Source organism: Neofelis nebulosa, chromosome 3 (genome assembly GCF_028018385.1).
Source record: "Neofelis nebulosa isolate mNeoNeb1 chromosome 3, mNeoNeb1.pri, whole genome shotgun sequence".
In the NCBI taxonomy this organism is placed as follows: domain Eukaryota; kingdom Metazoa; phylum Chordata; class Mammalia; order Carnivora; family Felidae; genus Neofelis; species Neofelis nebulosa.
The window spans coordinates 119,028,221-119,054,159 of record NC_080784.1 but is presented as its reverse complement, the minus strand read 5'-3'; the positions used below and the strand labels follow the sequence as shown (position 1 = coordinate 119,054,159).

Here is a 25,939-nt window from a genome sequence, read left to right as displayed (position 1 = left end):
GTGAGATCATGACCTGAGCCCAAATCAAGAGTTGGATAGTTAACTAACTGAGCCACACAGGCACCCCCAGAATTAAGTGTTTCAAGTTCTGTGTATATATTAGGTAGAATTAAATTCAAACTGGTTTTTTAAAAAAAATTGTTTCTATGAGAGAGAGGAGAGAGAGAGCATGAGCAGGGGAGGAGCAGAGAGATAGAGTGACACAGAATCGGAAGCAGGCTCCTAGCTGCCAGCACAGAGCCCTATGCGTGGCTCAAACCTCCAAACTGCAAGACCATGCCCCAAGCCGAAGTCAGACGCCCAACTGACTGAGCCACCCAGGTGCCCCAAATTCAAACTGATTTTAAAAGAGTAAATATAGGGGCACCTGAGTGGCTCAGTTGGTTAAGGATCCAACTTCGGCTCAGGTCATGATCTCACAGTTGATGGGTTCAATCTCTATGTCAGGCTCTGTGCTGACAGCTCAGAGCCTGGAGCCTGCTTCAGATTCTGTGTCTTCCTCTCTCTCTGCCCTCCCTTCCCTCATGCTCTGTCTCTCAAACATAAATAAAAATGTTAAAAAAAAAATTTTAAGAGTAAATATAATAACATTACTTATAAACTAAGTAATAATATTCAAAATTTTCTGCTAAAAAATTGTGAATTTAGACACATCCCTTGTTATTCTGTTACATATCCATACTTTTCATAAAGTACACACAGTTTTCCATGGATAGTGTCGACAAATCTACACATAAAGTTTCTCGGACCACTTACATCACAGTTATCTGTAATGCTTGTTTAAAATGTAGACTCCTGGACCATACTCCTGCCCAAGTAGATGAGAATCTCAGGAAGTAGAATTAGAAATTATCTTGTTTTTTATTTTTTTTATGTTTATTAATTTATTATTTATGAGACAGAGAGACAGAGCACAACTGGGGCACAGGCAGAGAGAGAGGGAGACACAGAACCTAAAACAGGCTCCAGGCTCCAAGCTGTCAGCACAGAGCCCGACACGGGGCTCGAACTCATGAGCTGTGAGATCATGACCTGAGTCGAAGTCAGAGGCTCAACCGACTGAGCCACCCAGGTGCCCCAGAAATGATCTTTTTAAATAAGCTACCCAGTAAATTCTTATGCATTCTAAAGTTTGACAGCCATCATCATGTAGGGCGATCCTAACTAGGATAAAGGAACAGTTGGGTTTTGTTTAGCTTTTGGTCACCTGATCTGCTACACACACACACACACACACACACACACACCACTGATTATTTGGAAATAGTAATCCATTGTATTTGATGGATATATAATTAAGGTACATGCTGAACTGATATAATAAAGAGCTACCAAAATACGATGCTTTAGATAAAACAGAGTTTATTTATTTCTCATCTGTGGCCCAAGGTGAGTAGGTGGCTCCACTCCAGGAGGTCATTTGAGGATCCAAGTTAGTTCTCCATTGTTGGTCTGCCTCCTCTTAAGTGTTGGCCTCATCTGTAAGGATTATGGTCAACATTGGCTCATACCATCATGTGCACAATCTGGGCCATAGTGGAGCAAGGAGATGAAATTGAGGGCAACAAAATTCCTTTAAAAATGTGATATATAAGTTGTATACTTTACTTTTACCTATTGGCTAAAATTAAAAGACGTTTTAAAAAACAGGTTAGTTTATGCAATGCGCCAGCAGACAGCCAGACACTTCTAACTTCATTAGAAAATTCCCAATATTTCATATACGTGTGACATAATCAATGCTAATCATTCTTTATTTTGCTATAGATAATTATAGCAATTAATGGGCCTGTTCCTTTCTATCTTTTCATAAAAAACGCTTAATATATTTCTATCTTAAAGAGAAAGGAGTCCTACCAACTGTCTTCTCAAACCTTTAATTCACAACCATCAAATGAACCAGAAATTAGTCATCTGTGAAATGTTAACCGGCTTGGTAAATGTATAAAAGTGTTCATGGATACAGTTCTATGCAAAGTAAAGGGAGATTAAACAGCAGACCCTAAAGAAGAATAAACAAAATGATGTGTACTCAATATTCATCTACCTTGTCTCCAGTAATGACCCCTAACCACAGTTATATTTGGTCTCTTTACAAACACTGTGTGCAATATAGGTACAACCAGCAAGCCAACTGATTTGTCTTCTTTATTACTTTTTGGGAATGACACGGGAATGGTGTTAGTGGTGTTCCTTCAAGAAGAGTTACTCAATCAAAGCCTCATCTTCAAAAATCTCAAGTCTCATCACATTCCTCTCCTGGTAAAAAACCATTTCATGACATCCCATTGCTCTTGAATTAAAAACTCTTTCAGTTGGGAAGGAAAAGAACCCAACATAAGCTAAATTTCCCCTTCCTCCAAAAAATGTTGAAGGGCAGGGGACTCACATAATAAAAAATATCAAGGATAGATTATCTTTAGATTCACCCAGATGAAATGGCTCCAACACTATCACCAGGACTGAGTCTTGCTCTCTCTCTGCTCTTATTCTGTCTATTGTATCCCTGTTGCTAGGTAGGTTCTTCATTTATGATAGGTGCTAGAAACTCCAAGCTTATATTCTGTATTTGCAGCAATCTCAACAGAAATAAAATGCCTCTTCCCCAGAACTGCCTCATTGCTTTTGATTTAACTGGCCTAGGTATGAACATGTGGTTCAGATGTCCAGAACCAATCACTAAAATCAGAGGTTTACAGTGTTGTTGTTGTTGTTGTTTTTAATTTTTTAAATGTTTGCCTATTTTGAGACAGTGCATAAGCAGGGGAGGGGCAGAGAGTGAGGGAGACAGAGAATCCCAAACAGGCTCCAAACTGTCAGTGCAGAGCATGATTCGGGGCTCGATCCCACAAACCGTGAGATCATGACCTGAGCTGAAACCAAGAGTCCAACCCTTAACTGAGTCACCCAGGTGCCCCAGAGGTTTACGATGTTCTGATTGGCCAGGTCCATGTCAGTGTTGACCTTCTGAGGCTGAACGTGAAGTTAGATTCACCTGGTCCCAGTGATGGAAGGGCGGTGGGTGGGGAGGGGAGAATAGTTCCCCTGAGAAAATCAGGGAGTGAACCTATGAGAAATTGGATTCTCGATAGGCCAAAACACAGACAGCTATTATAGTTCACTTTCTGGGTACACAACATCCACACTTATTTTTCTTATACCTAAATTTTTGGAATTCCCCAGGCCTACATTAGGCAATAATATCGGATGGAATCAAAAACATATGTATACCAGTACCACTCAAGTTTTATCCGGCTTACTGCATCCAGCCTGAGTCTGGACTCTCTAATGTGCTTTCCTCATGGTTAAGAAACCTATTGTAAAATGAGACGTTTAACTATCTCCAACAAACATAATATACATTTATGAGGAGGACACAAAATAGCTACCATAAAAACTTCTTACTTGAAAAAGGGGAAATGGGAGGAGGGGCAGTATGCAATCTACTATATGCATACTTACTACCCTGCTGGACAGGAGGAGAAGGACCCCTTGTTTTGGTTTCAAAGTGAATTTCTTGGGGATCTCTTCTGTCTGCTCTTGGACCTGTTTTCTGGGATGATTTCCCTTGTGATTTGTCCTGTACAGCCACAGCTGAGAAAGGCACTGAGAAATGTTTACTTTCTGATTATCATATCTGACTAACAGTGCTGTTTCTGTTAGTGTGGCTTAAAGATCCCCACTAAGTATTGCCTTGCAGGTTGAGCAATCACACCCCTGCGTTTATGGGTGTTTGAGTTTCTCTGGTAACCCAAGTTCCTTAAAAGCTTGGTAAACTCTACAATCTATTTGTTTCCAGTAAATTCGGTGAGTTAGCAACAAAAGCCAGAGTTGGTATTGAGGCCTAATCCTTGATTCTCCATTCCAATCAGGTTGTGTCTGTCTTCTAACTATTGACTTTGAAGTTCTGTCAACAGGAGTGGGTAGGGCTTCTGGTTTCAATCTCATTTTCCAATTTCATTCTACCCTCCCCAACTCTGCTACCACTAAATTTAAATTGGAGGAAAGGACCTGACTTTGTAAATTCCAAACAGTTAAAGTACTTCTGACTCTTGGCTGTTTGGGATTTCAGGATAAGGGCTAAAGGGCTGCTCTTGAGTGTTTTCACTGCTTCCAGACAAACCAGCTTTAACTACAGTTTGCTCCTTTCATTAGGGACTTCCCTAAACCTTACAAGAAGGAGTCAATACATTCCAGATTTTTTCTCAAACATGCCCTCTAATCCCTACTCTCAAAGGCCTGGGCTCTAAGTCTCAAAATGCCCCAGTAGCAAGTTAATCAACTGCTGTGTTAATTTCTCAGCTAAAGAAAGAGAGGTCATCGTTGCGTCTTCCCTAACAACATTCGGCTAACTCCACATTTTAGAGTCTGTTACCTACCACACTTCAATTCTTGTACCATATTTAAAAAAAATAAATCAAGACTCTTCCAGATCTGCGTGACTAAAATGTATCTCAAACAGGCTTGCCTGCCAAGAGAAATTTACCGTTACACAAAATTAAAAATTTATGGAGTAGATCTGTTCATTTATGTCAACTGGACCTATCTCTTCATCTCTCAACTCGGCTTTCCTCTGTGTTGGCTATACTGTAGGAGAGACGTTTCCTTTGAGAGAATTGAGCTTCCCCCTTCTGGTTGCCATAGTTTGAGCTTTACATCCCACAAAGCCAGCAATCCCCACAGAAAGAGAGTATTTTTTCTGCAACAACACCTGCAAAAGGCTGTCAGTGAGCCCTATTGGTTCTGACTGGCCTGGCTTGAGTTGTATGCTTCCCTCTTGTAACAGTTCCTGTAGGGAGACAAGAAGGTTATTCTCTGATTGGCCAAGGCTGGTTTAACATGTGCTCACCCTTGAAACTCATGGTAGACTAGTTCTCCCTGAGCTTCATGGTTTAAAGATTGGTTCCCCAAGGGTAAATCATATGTAATTAATTGCCTGACAAAAGGAGGGGAGAGGTGAGTCCCTGAGCAGATAAAAAACAATACATAATTATAAAAAAGAATACTTAATATGACCCACAAGGCCTTGCATGTTCTGGCCTCTGCCTCCTACCTTATGAAATCTCATTTAATTACATTCTCCTACTTACTTTTTGAGCTCCAGCCACACTGGCCTTGTGCCATGTCTCTTCCTGCTTTTGGACCTTCCCATGTATAATTCCCTCTGCCTGGAACAAGATGCCTCTCCTCATGCCTTCTTTGATTGGTTCATTTCTGCTTATTTTTCAAAAGTCGGCTCAATTATCACTTCCTCAAGGAAAGCTTAAGTTGACTTCTTCACTGAGTTTTCCCTTCCTTTTATCTTCCCCCACAGCCTCTGAACTTCTCCTTTGTAGGGCTCGTCATAATTGCAAGTAAGTATTTAATTATGTTATTATTTGAGCTCTACGAGGATAAAATATCTCTGTAAATTTAAAAATATTATTCATTGAATGAATAAACAAAGTGTATGAAGAAATGAGCAAGCAAAAGGAATATGTGATGCTGGGAATAATGGTTTTTTTCCTCCCATTCATCTCTGTATTTCTGCAGTTAAATGCTCTACCATTGAGCTACACCCCCGATCTCTGTTATTTCGGGATCCTGTTTTCCTCCAACTCTCTCTCCCTTGTATACCAATACCAATTTTTCCCTATGTTAGCTATTCACTATTTTCTAACAGAGGAGATAGTTTAGTTGCATAACACATGAATAAGAAAGGAATTCAGAGCAAGAATAATTTTAATTATTTAATAAATTTAATTTAATAATTTCTGCAATATGCATCATGGTACTCAATGCAAAAGGTTCACACCCTGGAACAGACAAACCTGGGTTGTAGTGAAGGTAGAGCCATTTACTAGCCCTTTGTAAGCAACTTATTTATTCCCTCTGAGCCTTTACTTATCTATAAACTAAAAATAATGATATCTACCTGGCCGGATTCTTGTTAGAATATAAAAGTCTTCTATAGTTTGTGTTCAGCTCTAGGTAGACAATCAACATTTGATATGTATTCTTATGATTATTCTTGGATCACAGACCTGTCGCTATAGTAGGAAGCATGAATTAGAAATCATAGCCATGACTTCACATCACCTTACAGGAGATCCCCATGCCACCTTAGGATAACTTTATTCAGATATTACCCATAGTGTTTTACAATACACCCTCGTGTTTTAAAGGAAGCTCTGACTTCTAGAACTTTATATTATCTAACAGGCCCACCCCAGCCTTGTCCAAAACATCAGCATTTATTCATAATGCATTTCACGGACCCCATTCCTCCCTCTCTACAAAGCAATGATAAAACTCAGGAAGATAGTCTCTGGGACCCACTAGAGAGGGAGAGGGAGGTAGGGCACAGTGAAATGAACTCTTTTAACCTCTGTCGGTAACCATGGACTACACCCTACCTGAACTATAAGAAATGTAAAGAAAACTTCACACTGAACGGATTGGCCAATCCCCCACCTCAGCTTCTCAGCAGAATAATCTTTTAAAAGACCTCCTTTGGGGCACCTGGGTGCCTCAGTCGGTCGAGTGTCCAACTTCAGCTCAAGTTATGATCTTGTGGTAGGTGAGTTTGAGCCTCACACCAGACTCCTTGCTATAGGCACAAGGCCTGCTTCAGATCTTCTGCCCCCTCTCTCTGTGCCCCTCCCCTGCTTGTGCTCTCTCTCTCAAAAATAAATAAACATTAAAAAAAATTTTTAAAGACCCTCACCTTTAAGACTATACTTTCTGGGATCATTTGTATAGTTTGTTAAAAGACCTCACCTTTTAGGGACCTTGTATAAGAAGTTTTATCTTCTTTTCTGCATCTTTAACCACCTACCTCAATTTGATCTCTCCCATTTAAACACGTTCAAGTCTTTTCCAGCTTGAAGAATCCTTTCCTCATGCCTATATCCCTCTGTTCTTTGCTATCTCCTTCCTCCCCTCTTGAGCTAACCTTTAAATCGTTATTTGTACTCCCTACCTCCTCATCCTCCCTTCCTGTTTATCCTTCAGCCTCAGGCAATCTGGCTTCTGTTAGGCCTGGTCTTCAGCTGAATCGTACTTTGCCCAAGATTGCAGTGAACACCCCACTGTCCTACCCAAGGCACACTTCTCACTACTTGTCTCTGGTGATAGCTCAGTAGTATGTGGCACTGCTAACAGGTCAGACCTCCTTCGTGAAGCTCGTTCGCTCTCACAATACCACCCACCTTTGCCTTCCTCCTCTGGGCACTCGTCTTTCTGTCAGAACTCAAGGGTGGTGTTCCTCTGTTTCCTTCCTAAGAGCTCCGCTTTTCTTCTCAGGGCACAAAGTTTTCCTCCTCAGCTGCCATCCTGATGCAGAAGGGTCACACGTTTGTAACTCCAGTCTGAATCTGGTTTCAAGATTTCAGGCTCAGCTCTCCAACTGCTTGGATTCTCCCATTCTCAGATGGCAACCTTCAGGTGCCTCAATGTAACTTTTTTTTATGATTGATTTCTTTTTTCCCACAGCCCCCAAACTCCTACTTGGATGCCCTCTTCTCTTCCCGTTATTTCTCTCTCGACTGAAAGTCACCAACAACCATCTCTTTGGCCAGGTCGGAAACCTGGGTGACATCCGTGAGCCCTGCTTCGGCCTTACCCCTGCTTCAAAGTACTAGTTACTCTGCTCCATTTCTTCTAAGTCTGTGATATCCACGAACCTCTCCAATTCTCTCCTTCCTGTTGCCTAATCTCTAACCCAGACCACTGTAATTTTTCCTAACGGACTTCTCCTGTCTCCTCACTGGTTCCTAGCATCTGCTGTCGTGTTCTCTCAATCTGTTCTCCCCACTGCAACAACCAAGGTATTTCCAAAGCCCAAATCATTTCTTCTCTTTTAAACCCCGTTATTGATTTCCCACTGCAACTTAGGCCACAATCCAAACTCTTCACTATGATTTATACTAACCCTCATGATCATAACCCGGCTCCCTGCACACTGCTCAAGTCTGAGAGTTCACCCTCTTGCTCTTGGCTTTCTAAACATGGCATTTGGAACGTTTGTCTTTTTGTTTTTTGTTTTTTTCCAAATATGTCATGCTTTGTCATGCCCTGGTTCTTGATAGACTCTTTTTATCTCTACCAAATATTCTTCTCTGAGTTCCTGCCTAGACTTCATAATTCCCATGTATTCTTCAGATCTCTTATGAAATCTTACTCTTAAGGGATATTTTCTCTGAACCTTCAAATATGGGTTAAGAACCCTGCCTGCTGCACCCTCACATTTTTTGTTCACACATCTTACCATGTTGTCATGGCCCATTCACATGTCTGTTTTCCCCCTTGACTACACTCTGTGAGGGCAGGAGACCCATCTTGTTCACTATTATATTGCTGAATGAGAGAAGAAATAGGAGTATATTGGATTGAGAATACTGCTGTGGTCCATCACCACGTGTTTTTTTTGTTTTTTTGTTTTTTTTCAATGTTTTTTATTTATTTTTGGGACAGAGAGAGACAGAGCATGAACGGGGGAGGGGCAGAGAGAGAGGGAGACACAGAATCGGAAACAGGCTCCAGGCTCCGAGCCATCGGCCCAGAGCCTGACGCGGGGCTCGAACTCACGGACCGCGAGATCGTGACCTGGCTGAAGTCGGACGCTTAACCGACTGCGCCACCCAGGCGCCCCACCACGTGTTTAATTTTAAACAATAAGGCTGAGAAAGTAGAGCATGGGAAATGTCACCACCAATGCAGAACAAGAATGAAAATATAATGTTGTTCTCATAACGCTCTTTTGAGGGACATTCTACGATGGTATTTCCATCCACTTTTGATCCTTCTGTGTTTGAGGATTTGCTGAACAGACCCCCATAACGATGCAGTTTGACTCAGTCTGGTCATGCCCTGATTAAACCGCCTCTCAAGAATGGGAACATTGAAGTACAAATGACACACCAGTATCTCAAGCACCACCATAAACTAAGATGAATTAGAAATTCAGACCTGTGGGGCGCCTGGGTGGCTCGGTCGGTTGGGCGTCCGACTTCGGCTCAGGTCACGATCTTGCCATAGGTGAGTTCGAGCCCCGCGTTGGGCTCTGTGCTGACCGCTCGGAGCCTGGAGCCTGTTTCCGATTCTGCGTCTCCCTCTCTCTCTCTGACCCTCCCCCGTTCATGCTCTGTCTCTCTCTGTCTCAAAAATAAATAAACGTTAAAAAAAAATTAAAAAAAAAAAAAAAGAAATTCAGACCTGAACAACCATTTGTGCAATGGAAAGTGAAACTAACAATCCTTCATTTCTAAAGTTGTTTCTTTTCTTTTTAACATTTCTGAGAAGATGTCCCAACTAGATTAGTTTTCATTTATCTCAAGACCTTTTGTAAGCTTCTCTCCAACATCCAGTTCATAGCACAACCCTTTCCTGAACAACAAAGCAATACAAAAGGTCCTTTAGTTGGGACTTTATTTCTCTTGTCTCCCAAAGCTATGTCTCTGATTTTTATGTATTACTACCAAAACCAGTGCCCTCCACATAGGCTACCGTGCATGAAGTCTCTAAAAATTCAAAACTAAAGATGTATGCTAGCAAGTAAAATAACTATTGTCACCAAGAATTAACAATTCTATCATAAATTTATTCTACATTATTTTTTTCTAAAGATCTAGGGTATGTAGTAAGGTGTTTTTTGCTTGGCAAGCAGCCCTGTTGGGAGGGCACTGTTACTTGCTAAAATTGCACGAAACTTGTCTTTTCATGAAATGGTTTAGAGGAAAACAGTTCATTTACTCCAGACTGTGTGCATGAAGTTTCATTCTGAGTTTTGTTTTCCTTAGAAAATCTGTGAGTTTGAAGTCTGACTTAAACTAAATCAACCAAACCCCACTCTCTCCAGCCCTCTACAATAAAAAGGGAATTGTTCATGTGAATTTCAGATATTTAATTTTTTTTTTTTTTGCTTTTTATGAAAATGTGAGGCTGTGTCTTTTTGTCCAACAAGTTTGCTTCTTTTTTTCTAATGTTTATTTATTTTGGGGACAGAGAGAGACAGAGCATGAGTGGGGGAGGGGCAGGGAGAGAGAGAGTCATGGAATCTGAGGCAGGCTCCAGGCTCTGGGCTGTCAGCACAGGGCCCGAACTCACAGACCGTGGGATGGTGACCTGAGCCGAAGTCAGATGCCCAACCAACTGAGCCACCCAGGCGCCCCTAGTCTGCTTTTTTAATTACATACACTCGTACTCCAAACAGCTTTCTCTGTGGCCCGAGAAGAAATCAAGGAAGAGCTCCAATGTTTTATCTTCCTTACCTTTGAGTAATGTGTTATTCTCTCCCTTAGAAATGTTTGTAGGGACTAGATTAGCTCTCACTTCACATTTGCAATGAACAGAATTCCTACCACAATGGATAACCTACCTTTAAAAAAAATACACTAAACACATTTTTCCTAAATGTAGCATTCTCCTCCATCTGGGTGAGCAAAGACAAGGAATGAAAATGTATCATCCTAAGATACAATGTCACAAGTTGATCAGCGCTTCTTTTCTGCCTCAAGGAAGGAATTAAAGTCGGTTTATTTGTTTCCCTTTAGCTCCTGAAGAGAATACTGAAGAAGACTTAAATCTGAGAATTTATCACCTGCTGTGTGACCCTGGGCAAGTTACTTAATCTCTCTGTCATGTCCCCTCATGTGTTAAGCACATGTTCTCCAGTGTTAATTTTTTGTTCCAATAAGTTAGGTCATAACTGTCGCATATATTTTTCAAAATAATTGTAAATACTAAATGAGATAGGTAATATTAAAGTTTTCTTGCTAGGTTTTCATTAGCAGCATCTAGACTACAATTTTAGACCGTGTCATTTACTTAGATTCAGTTTACCACTTTCAATAATGATGCTTTTACTACTTACGCTTTCTAAATATTTTGAATATCTATTTTGTGAGTTCCTACTACTTTTACCTTGAACAGCAGTCCTCACTCATCAAAATTATGACTTTACCTTTTTCTGGGTTTTAAATTTAGACAGAAGTTCTTTCAGTTCTTTTTCACTAGTAGAAAGTCCCTATTGATGTTTTATGGTTTCAGAAGATTTAAGAAAGTTTCCTTCATAAAAATGTATTCCTATCATCACTAAGATTGTACCCATCTGACAGCCACCATCCCCACACTAAACACACCTGTCTCCAATAGTTCTCACTTCCTTCCTTCTCCCTACCCAGTCTAACTAGAGTCAATGATCATAATATTTCAGAGCAATAAAAGTTAGGGATCCACTAATGAAATGTTCCTTTAGGATTTGTTTTTGATGTTCTGATTGTGTGTGTGTGTGTGTGTGTGTGTGTTTCTTTTCCCCTTTGACTCCAATCTTTCTTTCAGATTCGCTTATTTTGTGTTCCTTGCTTGGATATACTTTAGTTTCTTGGGAACAATGTCATTGTGAAGTGTCAGAATATGTGTTTGAAAATCAACACATATTCACCTTAGAGGCATGCCTAATTACTGACAGATCAAGAAGGTGTCCTGCCAAATAGTAACAATATTGTACTCTAAGATGTAAAATAAGAAAACAAATTAAACAGAGGTTGGTAGTGAAGAGTTTTGCAGGAAACTACTCAGCCCCTCCTGCACCCTAGCTCTGAGTTAGCATGAGTCAGATCTCATTAGACTTTCTCACTCATCTCTAGAAAGAATGAAACATAACATGCTTGAGAATATTTGAGGAAAATTGGATGTCAAATAATAGCTATCCTATTTCCTTTTTAATTTTTTCTCTTTTTTTCATGCAGAGTATCTATAAGACAGGGAGGAATCAAACATGGGCCTCAAATTAGTTTAATCTCTGTAGCTCTTCCTTCTAGAAGCACTACACTAATAGCTAGCATGGAGCTATGTAAGACATTCATAAACTATTACATGGCCATTATTTGGGGGAAAAGTGAAATTGGATTCAATTTGTTTAATTACCTAGCTTAAAAAATGGTTTAAAATTTTTAGAAAAAAAGTGTGACAAAGATCAACCATTCAGTATCCCATGGGAATACAAATCCCAAAATATTCTTCACAAATTGAACTCTGGCAACTTGCAATCATCTTTCTCCCCATTGCATCAGGGTATCAGTACTATCACTTACATTTTACCCTAATCTTTCTTTTTCACTGCTGATAATCTGAGTCATTCTTAGGCTGCTAATTATTTATCTTTTCCTCGAAGGAGATTTTTTTTTTTTTTAGCCTGTCACGAGAGAACTTAGATGAATTCAATCAACCTGAAATACAGAAGGAGAGTCACGGACAGCTTCATTGGATCTTTGCAAAGGTGTGAAGGCTTTACTAGACTATAGAGGGATACACACTATTTGCTCTCTGTCATGGGACTCTCTATGAACGACAACATTGTGTGCCTATTAATATTCACATAGGAAGTACACCCGTGATTTTTAAGCAAATTGTACACGTGATTGTCCATGAATCTTTTAAAAAATACTGCTACTCCAGCCCCATCCCAGACCTCATTACTCAGAATCTCCAAGAGACTGGGAGGGGTATTGAAGTGGAACATAGTTATGCATATTTTTTAAGTGCTGCACAGGTGATTCTGATTCATTTTCCCAATGGAATGCTTTGGTGCTATCCCATTCTGAGCATTTTATCCCCAAAGACCCATGTCTCAGTAACGATTTCAGTAGGTGGCGCTCTTTCCACCTGCCAGTTTCCCTGTTGGCGGGAATGAACTCACAAGTCATTCAAGGAAGTCAGGAGCAAATCAAGGGTGCAATTCTCTTTTACCACATCAATACTGAAAACAGATAGCAGAACTTATCTTTGCAAACAGTTTGTTGGTGGGGGGGGGGGGGAGACTTACGTTACAGTGGTGGGGGGCGGGGTTGGACAAGGCTGTGGCATCATGTTTATTACACAAATGTTCCAAAGAGTTTGGAACATTGTTCCAAAGAGTTCGAGCATGCCAACTTCCTAGCCTGAAATGGAAACTAAAGAAACAGAGTAGAGACTAAATCATGAGAAATACCAAGTAGAGATTTAGACAAAAATACTTAAATATACATATATATGAATGAAGGAGATGGGGGAATACTGATGTTACTGCTAAAAACTGCTGGTGAAGAACTTATGGTATAAACATGCACATCTATAGCTGCTAAAGTGGGGAGACAGGACAATGTTAGTTTGCAAGAACATGAGCTTTAGAATCAGACAAACCTAGATTTAGACCTTAGTTCCAGCTCTTTAATATTTAATCCCAACCAAATTACTCAATCCTTAATTCTCAATAAGATGATACCTACATTATTAGCTTTTAATAAGTAGTAAATTAAAAGAGATAATAAATGTGAAACAATTATTCCCATGCTTGGTGCATAGCCAGTATTTAGCCAATTGTATTCCCTTTGGAGTGCTAAATATGAGTAAATGTAAATGCTGAGACTATTTTTCTAAGTAACAAAGAATAATGGGAAATTATTGTGAGTTTTGAAGGGAGAATTCCTAGATCAGTTGGTACTATTAATAGCAAGAAAAAAATTTAGAGGAAGCTGAGCAGGAAAAGATATACGGCTAATTTTGGTGTAATGAATTAGGCCTGAACTTGGATTCACACAACTTAGTTAAAGAGGTGCTGCTTCCTCTATTTACAGGCTGAATGACCTTGAGAAAATCACTTAAACTCATATTTCATAGGGTTGGAATTGAATTCAATGCCAACTGGAATATGGCATATGATGTTGAATATTAAACATAACAGCATAACTTTACCAAATAAAACTATTGTTTAGTGTATAAAAAGATGCCTTGAAGTCTATAAAGTATGATATAAATGTAAAGTGGTGTTGAGGTAACTACCAATTGTTAAAATTTATTTGTTATTGAAGTTCACCATTAAAGTTGAAAAATCATTCTCTCGTAAGAAAGGGAGGTATTTAATGTGTTATCAAATTTGGATGACAATGAAGAAAGTAGTTACTAGATTGTGAAATCAGATTTCATGAGGAAAAAAGAGATTGATATTAGCAACATATTTGCAATGCTTCTGAAAGGATTTCCATGATGTTTGTCCCACGAATGATCCTAATATTTTTATAATGCCTTTAGCAATGTTTTAACAAGATTAGACTTTTGAGTTTTATCTGACATTTCACTTTGCCCCCATTATATCAATATACACATTGACTAGCTCCTGACTTGAGTAAGTTAGTATTCTATCATGTGTATCTGTTTCTTAAAAATTTCCAAATTATAGAAAGATAAATTATAGAAATAAAATCAGAAAAAAATAGAAATCATATTAATATAAGAAGAATTACCAAGATCTCATGACAGTATGATCCCTGGCCTTAGACAATAATGGCTTTTAGTAATAATACTAACTTGTATCAACAAGTTAGTGTTACGTCTAAATGTTTCATTTATTGGAAACTTTTAAAATTCACATTCTACCTATGTTAAATATGTACCTTAGTATGGTGTGCAGTAATGTCACCAGATGAGAGAAACAAGAAAGCCCCTAATAGCAATGACTGCTGTGCTGTCTGAAGGTCAATTGTCTTTTAAGCATGCAGAGAATCTTTATCACGACTTCAGAAATATGTTTTTGGAAATGGGAAACAACAGGCCATGATTTAATGTTTTTGTTAAACTGCTATAATTCTTCCAAAGCAATATGTATCACAATAATTTCTCTCTGTTAAAGAGAATATCAAGTCCTTAAACAAAATTTCCTATTCTGCAGGTGGGGAGGAAATTAAGAATGCACCTTCTTTTCTTTTTTTGGCTTTGTTTTGTTCTGTTTTGTTAGTACAATATAAGAAATTTGCATTGTAAAGCAAGCTGCTGTTGTCAGCTCTTTGATGGACGGAGCAGTCAGGAAGCTGCCCCCACCCTAAGAAGCTTAGAGACTGAGTTGAGCAACTGAGTTAGACAGCAGGTGCCCAGGCCAATCAAGTCAATTTTCTAACACAGAATGCATGTTGTGGAACTTGTTCTATTAGTCTTTTAATCTCAATCTCTCTCTCTCTCTCTCTCTCTCTCTCTCTCTCTCTCTCTCTCTCAAGGAAGCAAGAATTTCTCTGTGTGGATCCAGTGCTGTTATTTCTAGTTTCAGAAAAAACAGTAAGGAATTTGGCAATAATTTATGTTAAAACAACAACAAATTACCTTTTAAAAATAGATTACCCACACCTATAGGAAGAATCTCAAGAAGGCACACAATTAATAAAAGCTGGCTCTGAGTTACCCATACCAATATGCACTAATGTGCAGTAAACAACTGATTGTGCTCACTATTTTTCTTTCCCAGAAACAGCAACTAAGCAAGAAGGTGTTTTTTTTTTTTATCAACAATATAAAATCTCATTAACATATTTTACAGTTGGAGACCTGCAGAATTTTGCTTCCTTTTGCTATTGAAAAGTCACAATAGCCAACTGGAGTAATGTATGTTCTTCTAAATTAACACATGTTGCCGTGGTTAAGGGTGGAGTGAGGGTGCAGAGAAAGAAGTTGGCAAGAAAAGGTTCAGGGCCTGTTGCAAAACCAACTGCAAGCCAAGTATGATTCCAGATAGACAAGAACCACCTGTTACAACAGAGGGAGAGGTTTCAAAGATGAAATGAGAAGGAGGTGACCTTAAAGATCATTTCCCCAATTATAATATAAACAGCTAAGGGAACATGCAGATATTTACATTGAACACATGTGAATACAATATTATCCACATGTTATTCAATATAAGAAGGCATATAATTACTTATGTATTTCTAATCAAGAAAAACTTCTGGAAGTAAATGGTTTATTATTGGTAATAGTAATCGCCAGCTGGACACCTAGTACCTCATATCTCATTTAATCCTCACAACAACCCTTTTATTTCAGAAGGTGTTTAATACATGAGGAAACGGATACAGAGAGAGTTAAGTTGCATGCCCAAAGTCACACACTTGATAAGGGATGGAGCAGGATTCAACCATATCCGTCCAACTCCAAAGCCCATGCTTTCAGCAATTCTGCTGTACTGTGCACTACATAAATATATGTCATAGCCTTTGGAAAATTTTACTTTCTGGACTTGACAAAAAAAAATTAGAAGGAACCTCCCAAACAGCTTAAAGTACACTAACAATTGTCAAGACCTCAATGACACATTAGTGTCCAGTTAGAAAAGACAGTAATTTAATGCCACGTGAAATGCTTAAGGAGAAATGAACAATGTTGCTTAGCCCTTGCAAAATCCGAAATCTGAGTGAACTCTGCCTCAAAAGGGAATATACAATGTTTCATTAGAACACACTTTAAAAGTTCTTCTTAGTAACTATGTGACACATAGAAAGAGTTCCCTTTTTAACCCCTTTCAAATGGGGAAATATTCTACTTTTATAAAATTAGGAAAGGCTTTACTTCTAAAGAAATTACAGAGGAAAAAAAAAAAGTGGGCTACACAAAATGTGTTGACTTAAAGGTACTGGGATCACAATGCAGTGATCCTATAAAAGTTGTGCCCAGAATATCTATTTCAAATTCGAATGTCGGTACGCGAAAACTTCTTCTACGGGACGAATCTCAACAACCACTGATGTAATGGCTCATATGGGCTTTGTTCTTTATCTTATCTTCAAATAAAAATTTTATGATTAAAGAGCGAATTAAGGCTAGTCGGCAATAGAAAAGACAAACTGTCAATGGAAGGAGGTAGGTATAGAATCAGGAACGTCAAGGAATATCGAGTGTCCGTCGCTTGGAATTTAGTTCCTTATGGGTCGATTTCTTCACTACTTAATTATACGTACGGGTAGAAAATTTTCAAACTAGAAGCTCTTATTGGAGAAAACGTAGGCATTGAAAAGCGCAGGTTTATTTCTTACAATCGAATCTAGCGAGAAGTAGAGTCACTGGTGAGAAATTCGTCTTGGATCTGTGAGAATCCCTCTCCTTCCCAGCCCACGTGGCAAAAGTAAACAGAAGGTGGGCCCGGGGCGGGGTGAAGCAGGACTCGGTCAATTTCCTAATTTGTCGAGTCTTTAAACGTACAGGCCCCTAAAGCACTAAGGGCAGGCCCTCTGCGAAACTGGGGAGCGCTTTTGCAGAGCGAGATTAAAGCGACGGTGCAGAGGATGCCAGAGAGGGGGCGAGGCGGGAGCTGGTGCACCTTCCAGGGGGCGGGGGCGAGGGCCTTTGCGGGCAGAGGTGGGTGCGCGCGTGGGCGCGTGCGGAGATACCTGCAAGGCGGTGGGAGTAAGGGCTAAGGTGCGAGGCTGCCGGGCGGAGCTGGGTGCGCGCTGGGGTGAGGGGTGCGCACAGACCTCTAAGTGGGTGGTGGAGAGCGGTACTCAGAAAAAGTTTAAAAGGTTAATCCGAGGTCTCCATCCTTGTGCCAAGCACCCACGCCACCTCCCCCTGCGCGCCTGCCCCACAACTTCACCCTGGTGGCTACCGCTCCGAAGGGTCACCGGGGCGCCCCGGTCTGGCTGCAGCGCCCAGGAAGGTGCGGGGTGGGGGGGGGGAATCTTCCCCCGAGCTCGCTCCCGCCCCGCGCTCATCCCCGCGCACCGCTCTCCGGGCTCCACCGCACCGCGCCAGGGCCGCCCCGGCCTCGACCGCGCACCGCATTGTACGGCCCCCAGGTGCCGCCGCCGGCCTTTGTGCGGGAAGCCCCGGGCAGGGGGCTGATTCCCTGGGAGCCGCGGCGGAGAGCCCCAGGGCGGCGGCGGCGGCGGCGGCGGAGGCCGGGGCGGAGGAGGAGGAGGAGGAGGAGGAAGAGGAGGAGGAGGAGGCCGGCGGCGGAGGAGGAGGAGAGCGGGGCGGAGGCGGAGGAGGAGGCGGAGGAGGCGGAGGAGGAGGCGGAGGGGAGCCGGCAGCAGCGGCTGCGGCCAGAGCTCGGGCGGCCGCCGCCGCCTCCTCGCGAGCGCCGCGCGCCCAGGCCCGGCTCGCATGCGAGTCACGTCCGCCCCCTCGGCGCGGCCGCCCCGAGACGCCGGCCCCGCCGAGTGATGAGAACACACGTCAAACTGCCTTATGAATATTGATGCGGAGGCTAGGCTGCTTTCGTAGAGAGGAGCAAAAGGAAGCAAGATGGCTGCCCTTTAGGATTTGTTAGAAAGGAGACCCGACTGCAACTGCTGGCTGGCTGCAAGGCTGCGGGACGAGAACGAGGTCAGAGCGCGTCTCTTAGGCCGCGGAACTCCCCCTTTCCTCCCCCCCTCGCTTTCTCTCGGGCTTCCAGGCACTGGGGAGCAGACCCTGCAGTGTCACCCGCAAATACCAGGAGGGAAGAGGGAAGCTTCACAAATTACTGGAGCCTCTTCAACATGGCTGACAAATATAGTTTTAATTCCGCCCCCCCCCCCCCTTTAAACCTGTGGTTCTGTGCTCTCTTCTCTCCCCTGCTAACGCTCCTCTCCTCCTTACCCAGAAAACTTACCTTTGTGACTGCGACCAGCCGGCGCCCCGGCCTTTTATCTTCAGGAAAGTGATTTTTCTTGGCTTCCCTTTCTCAAATAGTTCAGCTTTGGGGGGCACTACTTTTCCCTGGAATCCTCCCCGACCCTCTCCCCTTCTTGTGAGTCAGGCCAGTCTCTCGTTTAACCTCACCCACCCCGGAAAAGAACTCTGACGGAGTGTTTTTCGGCCCTTTTATCTGCTGTGGGGTCTGGGTCTGGCTCTGCGTCCGCGTCAGCCCCTGGCTGCCCCCGTGTCCGCTTTTCGGGGGGCGAGCTGAGCGAGTGTCATGGGGAGTCGAACTGCAGCACACCAAGTGGGGTTTTGTTTTTTTTTCCTGGAGTCCGCGCGTTTGGCTAGGGGCGCCGAGTGAGAGAGGAGAGCATAGTTTTCTCGGGTCCCCCAAACCAGACCAGATCCCACTTTTCTCCAGGTACATCAGCTCCGCGATGGGCTGTGCCTGCCAGCCTGGGGAGCGTGTGTAAGAGAATTTGTGGGCAAATCTGGGTCCTGGCTTTGTGCTTCTCCCGAATCAGCTTCGTTTGGTTCCCCGGTAAGTGACAGGCAGACACAAAGGCAGGCGCAGGCCGGGGGAGGGGGCGGGCGGGCGGGAGGAGGGGGGCAGAGTTGAGAGTTGGAAGACTGCAAGGTCAGGGGCGCCGAAAGAAATGAAACCCAATCCCAGCAAAGAAACGCACAAGTAGGGAGCAGATTTCTAACAGCCCCATCCAAATTTCTCTCTCTGTCTTGGTTGCTTTCTTTTCCTTGGTCTTTTATTAATCTGCTTCTGTGTCCGTCTCTCTTTTTTTTCCTCCTCCTTCTTCACTCACACACACACACAACACTCACACACACTCTCCAGTCTTGCCGAATCTTTTCACTGGGGCTGCTTGTCCAGTGTTATGAAGCTAACAGAGTTTCTGTGGGGAGTTTTCTACCTATGACAAAATAAAGTGTGGCCTGGATAGACTCCTGAGAAGGTCGACTATGAAATATAAGTGTTATTTACTGACTATTGCCTTCATGACATACTTTTAATTGCATCGAGTAGTTCCCCCCACCCCCTTCATCTAGTGTTTAGGAATTGAACGGAGGGTTATTTTCCAGTTGTTTGCTTAAGATTTACTGAAAAAAACAATTTTTTTTAATATTTTCCTGTGTAAGGTAGGATTCATCCATGAATTTGAAATCTCAAGTCTTGCATTGTGCTTTCTCCTCTCTAATAAGGGATAATACTGGCAAATCCAAATAAAAGTATTCATCAACAATGATCCAACATAAGAGTAAGATTGTTCCTTAGGGGAAATTGGGATGTAAGGAGAAAAGATATAGGTCTGGTTTGCTTTGCTTTGCTTTGGGTCTAAGACTGTGGGTATTGTTGCCTGGTTAATGAAATCATTATATTTGCATTTTAATGGAAATTTGAAATACTGGAGGAGGGTTATATCCTTTTACGTGTTTGCATGTGTGTTTTATAATAGGTTTGAGGTAGAATATAAATTTCAACACAATAAATATTGGGTGTTTTTTTTTTTTTGATGTTACTAAGCAGAGAAGTGTTAGTGAAAGATTGGAAAGTCAAACTTAAGTTTGGAAGGCATGTATTTGATTAAAAATGGACAGAATAAAGAGCACAATAATGGACGTTACTCCATAAATCAGACTTCTGAAATCATTTGTCCTCTGTAGTTCACTCTGTAACACTTTCTATTTTGATCTCTGAAAAAGCAGTTAAGTTCACTTTAATCATTGATACTAGAGATTATTTCACATGATTACAAGGGAGTAGTATTACTAATCTCTGGAACAGAAACAGCTCCTTTGGTTAGTTCTCATTTGTCCTAAAATTATAAAGGAAATACTGAGGAGTTTAGCATAAATGCTTACTATTTGTTGAGAAAACTATGATTAATTATTCCAGCAATTCGGAATTTAAAATAAACAGTTCTTTTTGCTGACAGACTAATATCTAAATGCTTTTGGGGGACTTTTCAAATGTTGTGGTATATGCTCTCTTCAAGTTATTTAACTGATAAGAGATGTAATATTTTCATTCATATTGGCAAATAAGAATACGTACAATAATTTTATTGTGACCATGAAGATTTGTTCTTTCCTATTATCAAATTTAGACTTTTTTGTTACTTTACGTGTCCTATTTGTATGCTGAAAACAGCTGTTAATTTAATATTGTATGAGGGGCTTAAATGATTGTAAGGAAGAGATGTACATCTATTCACCAATCTGAATATAAGTGCCACTTTCACATTTATTATAAAAGAGCAGTTATTTGAATCCATATAGGATAGTTTACTGTAAAAGACATAATGTCTGTTCTTCATTTGCCATATGTGTGATAGTACCACCTGGATGTTTCCAGAATTTCATAGATAGAACTGTCTTGAGCAATTGCATTTTATGGGAGTGATAGTGAACAATTACAAGATAGATCTTTTTCTTAAACTGCAATATTGTTTTGTTTATTTTCTTACTGAACTAATGGTTAATGAGACATTAACTTGGAAAGAAGGGAGTCCCTTGTTTTGTTTAAATTCACACATTTACCAATTATAGCCTTAATTATATCTGTCATGGCCCCCATGACAGAAGTCAAAGGGGTTGGTATGATTTTGATGCAGTGGCACATGAACATAGACATGGACGAGTCAACATTACTTCCAGAAATGCACCTGCCAAGGAGTTATTATGACAGACTTCCAAAGTCCTTTTTGGGCATTGGACTTGTATTAGGTAACAAAACCTGAAGTTAATGTTTTGGTTTCACTTGCTGAAGTTATAATTTCTCTATCAATTCCTCCAAGGCTCCACCCACACACAATGTTGTAAGCCAAATGTCACTATTAAAATGCGTTTCCTTATTTGCTGATCTCAGTAAGACACCTTTCCTATAATTCTCAGACTCAGGTTTTTAGGAGAAACCTGATTTTACATTATGTCCCAGATCCAAGTTAGTAAATTCCTATGAATTCTTTGAAATTATCTTGAAATAAAATGTCTTCAAAAGGACGTTAGAATGTCTAATACTTAGAAATATGAAACCTGATTTTTTTATGTTCTAATTCCTTCTTCTGTGAGTTCGGTTGTTGCCCACTAGAATTTAATAGTCTTACCTAGCCATCTCAGAGTGCTAGAGGGAGACTTCTTTGTTTTATAAGCAACCATATAGACAGGGTAAAATTTGGAGCAGCTGTCAGTGTTGGTTCATCAAAGTAACATTTTCCTCAACTATTATGCCACCATTGCACAGTAGTTCTTTAAGCGAGGTAATGGCACCAAAGCCAGTAGCAGGAAACTCTCATACAAGCCAACTTTACAATTGGAGTCTTAACTGTGGGAGAATTGAGTTGCCAAGTAGAGCCGGTGGTTATCTTGGAAATTGTGCTGAAGAACACAACCACAAATGATTTTGTCAAATATACAGTATTTACTTGGTCTAGATCTCCAATTTCTATTTTGACTCCCTGCCAAAACTCAGGGAATACTGTGGCATTATTCAAGGAGGGTATATAGTACATCTGTACACCTTGGTGTATAATACACTATATATATGTGTGTATGTGTGTGTATATATATATATATATATATAGTACACTATATATATATATATACACATATATATACGTATGTATATATATACACATATATATACGTATGTATATATATACATACATACATACATACACACACACACACATATATACAGTAGGAAAGAAGAGTTCCACAAGAGGACAGGGTAAATGAGAGCCCTTGAATCATTGTGACTGCAAGCCAAAAAGAGTCTTAAGTATCTGCTATTTCCAACATTATTCTGATCCTAGATTGTACATTGCAGAAAATCCCTGACTTAAGATAGATATATAATCTTTCCACAATAAAAAAAAAGATTTTGGTTGCCCATTCCAAAATAGTAAAATTCTATCAGCTTTGATTTATGCTTTTTCCACTTGTCATGAAATTGCAGTTAAATGTGCCAGGCTTCAAAAAGTAGAAATAGATACTAGGTGGATTTTCAATATTTTGTGTAAAACATATTCAGTGATAATGTCAACCTACCTGCAGTTTTAAGAATTTGGAACTCAATATTTTGTATTTACTCAGGGTTGTTACTCAAACTGACTTGAAATCAAGCTCCAAATAATCTGAGAATTAAATTAAGATATGAATATATTGAGATGCAGTGTTCTTGGAGGACAGATTAGGACGTAAAATGAACTGGTTGCTTCGCTAAAATTGCTGTAAATATTTATTTTAAATTACAGTTATGTCTCTTGGAAGAGAGGCACTGATTTCTGTGTCTGTTTATTCCATAATTGAACGTAGTGGTGTTCTACTCAGTCAAGATGTAATGAAGGGAGGACAGCTTCCATTTATAAGATGAGTACATTCTGGAATGTAATGGATAGCACAGTGACTATCATTAACCATATTTCAAAATATATTTCAATGTATTTCAGTATTTGAAAATATGTAATGATATTTCAAAATATATTTAAAAGTTGCTAAAAAGGTATATCAAAAATTGTAAGTACGTGAGGTGATGGGTGTGTTAATTAACCTTTTGTGGTAATCATTTTCAATATATACATATATCAGATCATTACATTGTACACCTTAAACTTACATATTATGTATCAATTGTATCTTAAAAGCCGAGGAAAAAGTCCCAAATGGCCTAAAACAGGAATAATGTCATTTAATTACAAAATGTATAATCTGTTCTCACTGGTAATGGTGATGATGGTGGATTTTCCTTAAGTGTAACTTCTACAGGCTATGGCAAATGACTCACAAAAGCCATCCATTGTAAACATACAGCTTAATGATTTTTAGTAAATTTACTTCGAAATCACATATTTTTCATTGAAATTTCTATTAAGATAATTATAGATTCAGATGCAGCTGTATGAAATAATAATTGGACATGTACATTCTGTCCAATTTCCCCCACTGGTAACTTTTGGTAAAATTAAACTATCACAGCCAAGATACTGTCATTGATGCAGTCTACCAGTCTTACTCAGCTTCCCCCAAGGTGATGTGTTCATTTGTGTATTGTATATTTGGTTCCATACCATTTGGTCACATTATCCGGTATCTTTAGCCCTTTTTTCCTGGAAACAGAAAGGTTTAACACAGTTCTGCTTCATCGATCATGTGGTGGTGCTACCATTCCTTATCAAAATGTTAATCAGAATATAGGCTTTTGTTTACTTAGTGTTTTTTGCACAAAATGGCCTTTGTGTTCAAAATATTTTAAGTTGTTTAATGATTTATTACATTGTAATTTACGTCATCTAATTCTTGTCACACAGCTCTAGTGATAGGTTTTGTTATCCTCATCTCACATGAGCTAACTGAATCATAGTGAGGTTGGATAACCAAATTCATACAGCCAGTACGTAGCTTGACTAAGATTTGAATTAGACAGCCTGTCTCTGGAGCCCAGTCCCTTAACAACTATGCTATTCTGCCTCATTACCATTAAAAAAAAAAAAAGTGAAGATGTAATGTAGGCTATGCAGGGAAAGTCATAAGAGAAGACTTAGAATACTCACAATTTGTTTACACAAAAACTGGTACCTGAATATTCATAGCAGCGTTATTAGTAGTTGTCAAAAACTGGAATAACCCACATGTCCGTCAGCTCATAAATGCATAAACTGTGGCATATCCAAACAATGGAGTAATATTCAGCAATAAAAAGGAATGAAGGTCTGATACATGCTGCATCATAGGTGAACTTTAAAAGACGTAAATAATAAAAGGCCACATATGATATGATTTCACTTATATGAAATGTCCAGAATAGGAAAATCTAAAAAGGCAGAAAGTAGATTACTTATTGCTAGGGGGCTGGGGGCGGGGTGGGGGGGGGGGAAGGAGAAGGGGCACTTATGGCTAATAGATAAGGGGTTTCTTTTGGAGCCAATAAACCCATCCTATAGTTAGATAGTAATGTTTCTACAACTCCAAAAAAGTACTCAATTATATACTTTAAGAGAGTGAATTTTATTTTATGTGAATTAAATCTAAAGTTATAAAAAATGCATACCACTGACAAGGTATTTCATATTGAGAAAGTATCTCATGTCTCATGCAAAAAAATGTAGGGTACTGTTTGAATTGAATTATGGTGCTATGCATGTCTTTCTAGAAACATGGCACCAGTGAGTTTTGTAGGACTCTCCCTGTGAAATTAATACTTTTAGTTTTGGACACACAGGGTGAATTACTTAGGGTTGGGTTTATTTGAATTTCTAACCTAATGTAATTCTAGATACCAGACATTCTTCTTGTTGAGCAATGCTTCTCTCCTTTTTATTCTGATGAGAATGTTGTTTTGCTGCCAATCTGATCCCATAGTTTGGAACTAAGATATAACTGGAGTGGGGGAGATTCAATGATCGGAAGCATTCGGCTTTAATAATGTATACATGTTATTGTACTTGATAAGGAAATGCCTTGGCTTCGTATGATTGCTGTAGTCATGATTTTTTCAAGGAGTAGCTGTAGAAGTAGCCAAGAATTGTACTTTTAGGAAGTATGATTATATATAGCACTTACCTGTAAGTTTGTTGTATATTTGCAAGAGGTGCAAGTTAGACACTCAGGTTAGAATCTTTATCCTATCAAGCTGATGGAGTGATTGTTGTACAAAGCATTGAGGTACAATATAGGCCTGGTCTTCCTCATAGGAAAAATGAATACCTGCTTGTTTTTTTACTCTGTCTTGTTTCTCTTAATACTTTACAGTTGATAATATTTTTGTATAATAGTATCTCCATAATACTCAAAAGTTGTTCACTGGGCTTTAATGTGCTACTCCATCTTTGCTTTTTAAATGTACTTCCAAAAATTGTAAATTTTTTTCAAATAAATCAAAAATATAGGATACGGGATATGTTGGGCTGTGAATTTTTGCTGATGGACTGCTCTCCTCGGGGAACAAAATTGTCTATGGTCATGCATAGACATAGCAGATCTCCCATTAAGGCATGAGATACACAGTATTGATATTTTTCACTTGTTACTTTTATAATTTTGAGATTTGTTGTAGTTTGTCCTGTGCATGCTACAAAGTAATGATAATTTTAATTACTATTGTCATATCTCATTAGCCATTACTAAAACCTGCCTTTTCAAGTCACTTGTTTTCTTGATAGAGTATTGAACTAGTTTCTATGTCCAGATTATACTTTAATGAGAACTATTCACCCAGCTCTCAAGATGAGTTTTTATTATAGTATTTCTCCTCAAATTGGTATATTTTTGTCTAGCAATGTGGAAGAGAAAAGGCTTCCATGATAATAGTGAAACCCAGAGGATATAACACGATCCATCTCTGAGTTATTCCTCCTGTTTTTCTTCCCTGTACATTAAGAAACAAGGACAACCATTTAAAAAAATACCTTAATTATTAGTTGTGCTGCTTCTAAAGTAAAGTGCCAGAAACTGAAAATAATACAATGACACCACACCCAGATTCCATCCCTAACATACGGTCTTGTTCCTATTAATTTATTTTTTAATC

General features: G+C 39.8%; 1 protein-coding gene and 1 long non-coding RNA gene across 5 annotated transcripts in view; one reads left to right on the top strand and one right to left on the bottom strand.

Moving 5' to 3' along the window:
- Positions 1-1,345: 1,345 nt before the first annotated feature.
- On the bottom strand, positions 1,346-18,908 carry LOC131507243 (uncharacterized). The gene is made up of 2 exons (XR_009259405.1): positions 18,371-18,908; positions 1,346-1,479 (listed from the first exon to the last, which is right to left on the bottom strand). It is a non-coding gene; the product is annotated as an uncharacterized LOC131507243 (long non-coding RNA).
- The window catches only part of TET2 (tet methylcytosine dioxygenase 2), a 136,205-nt gene continuing 128,100 nt past the window's right edge, over positions 17,835-25,939 (top strand). For 2 of the 4 annotated variants that reach the window (XM_058721759.1, XM_058721760.1), the window contains exon 1: positions 17,835-18,102. The gene's annotated coding sequence lies outside the window, so the exon portion shown is untranslated. The remainder of the gene's footprint in view (positions 18,103-25,939) is intronic. The other 2 variants (XR_009259404.1, XM_058721758.1) reach the window with 2 other exon arrangements.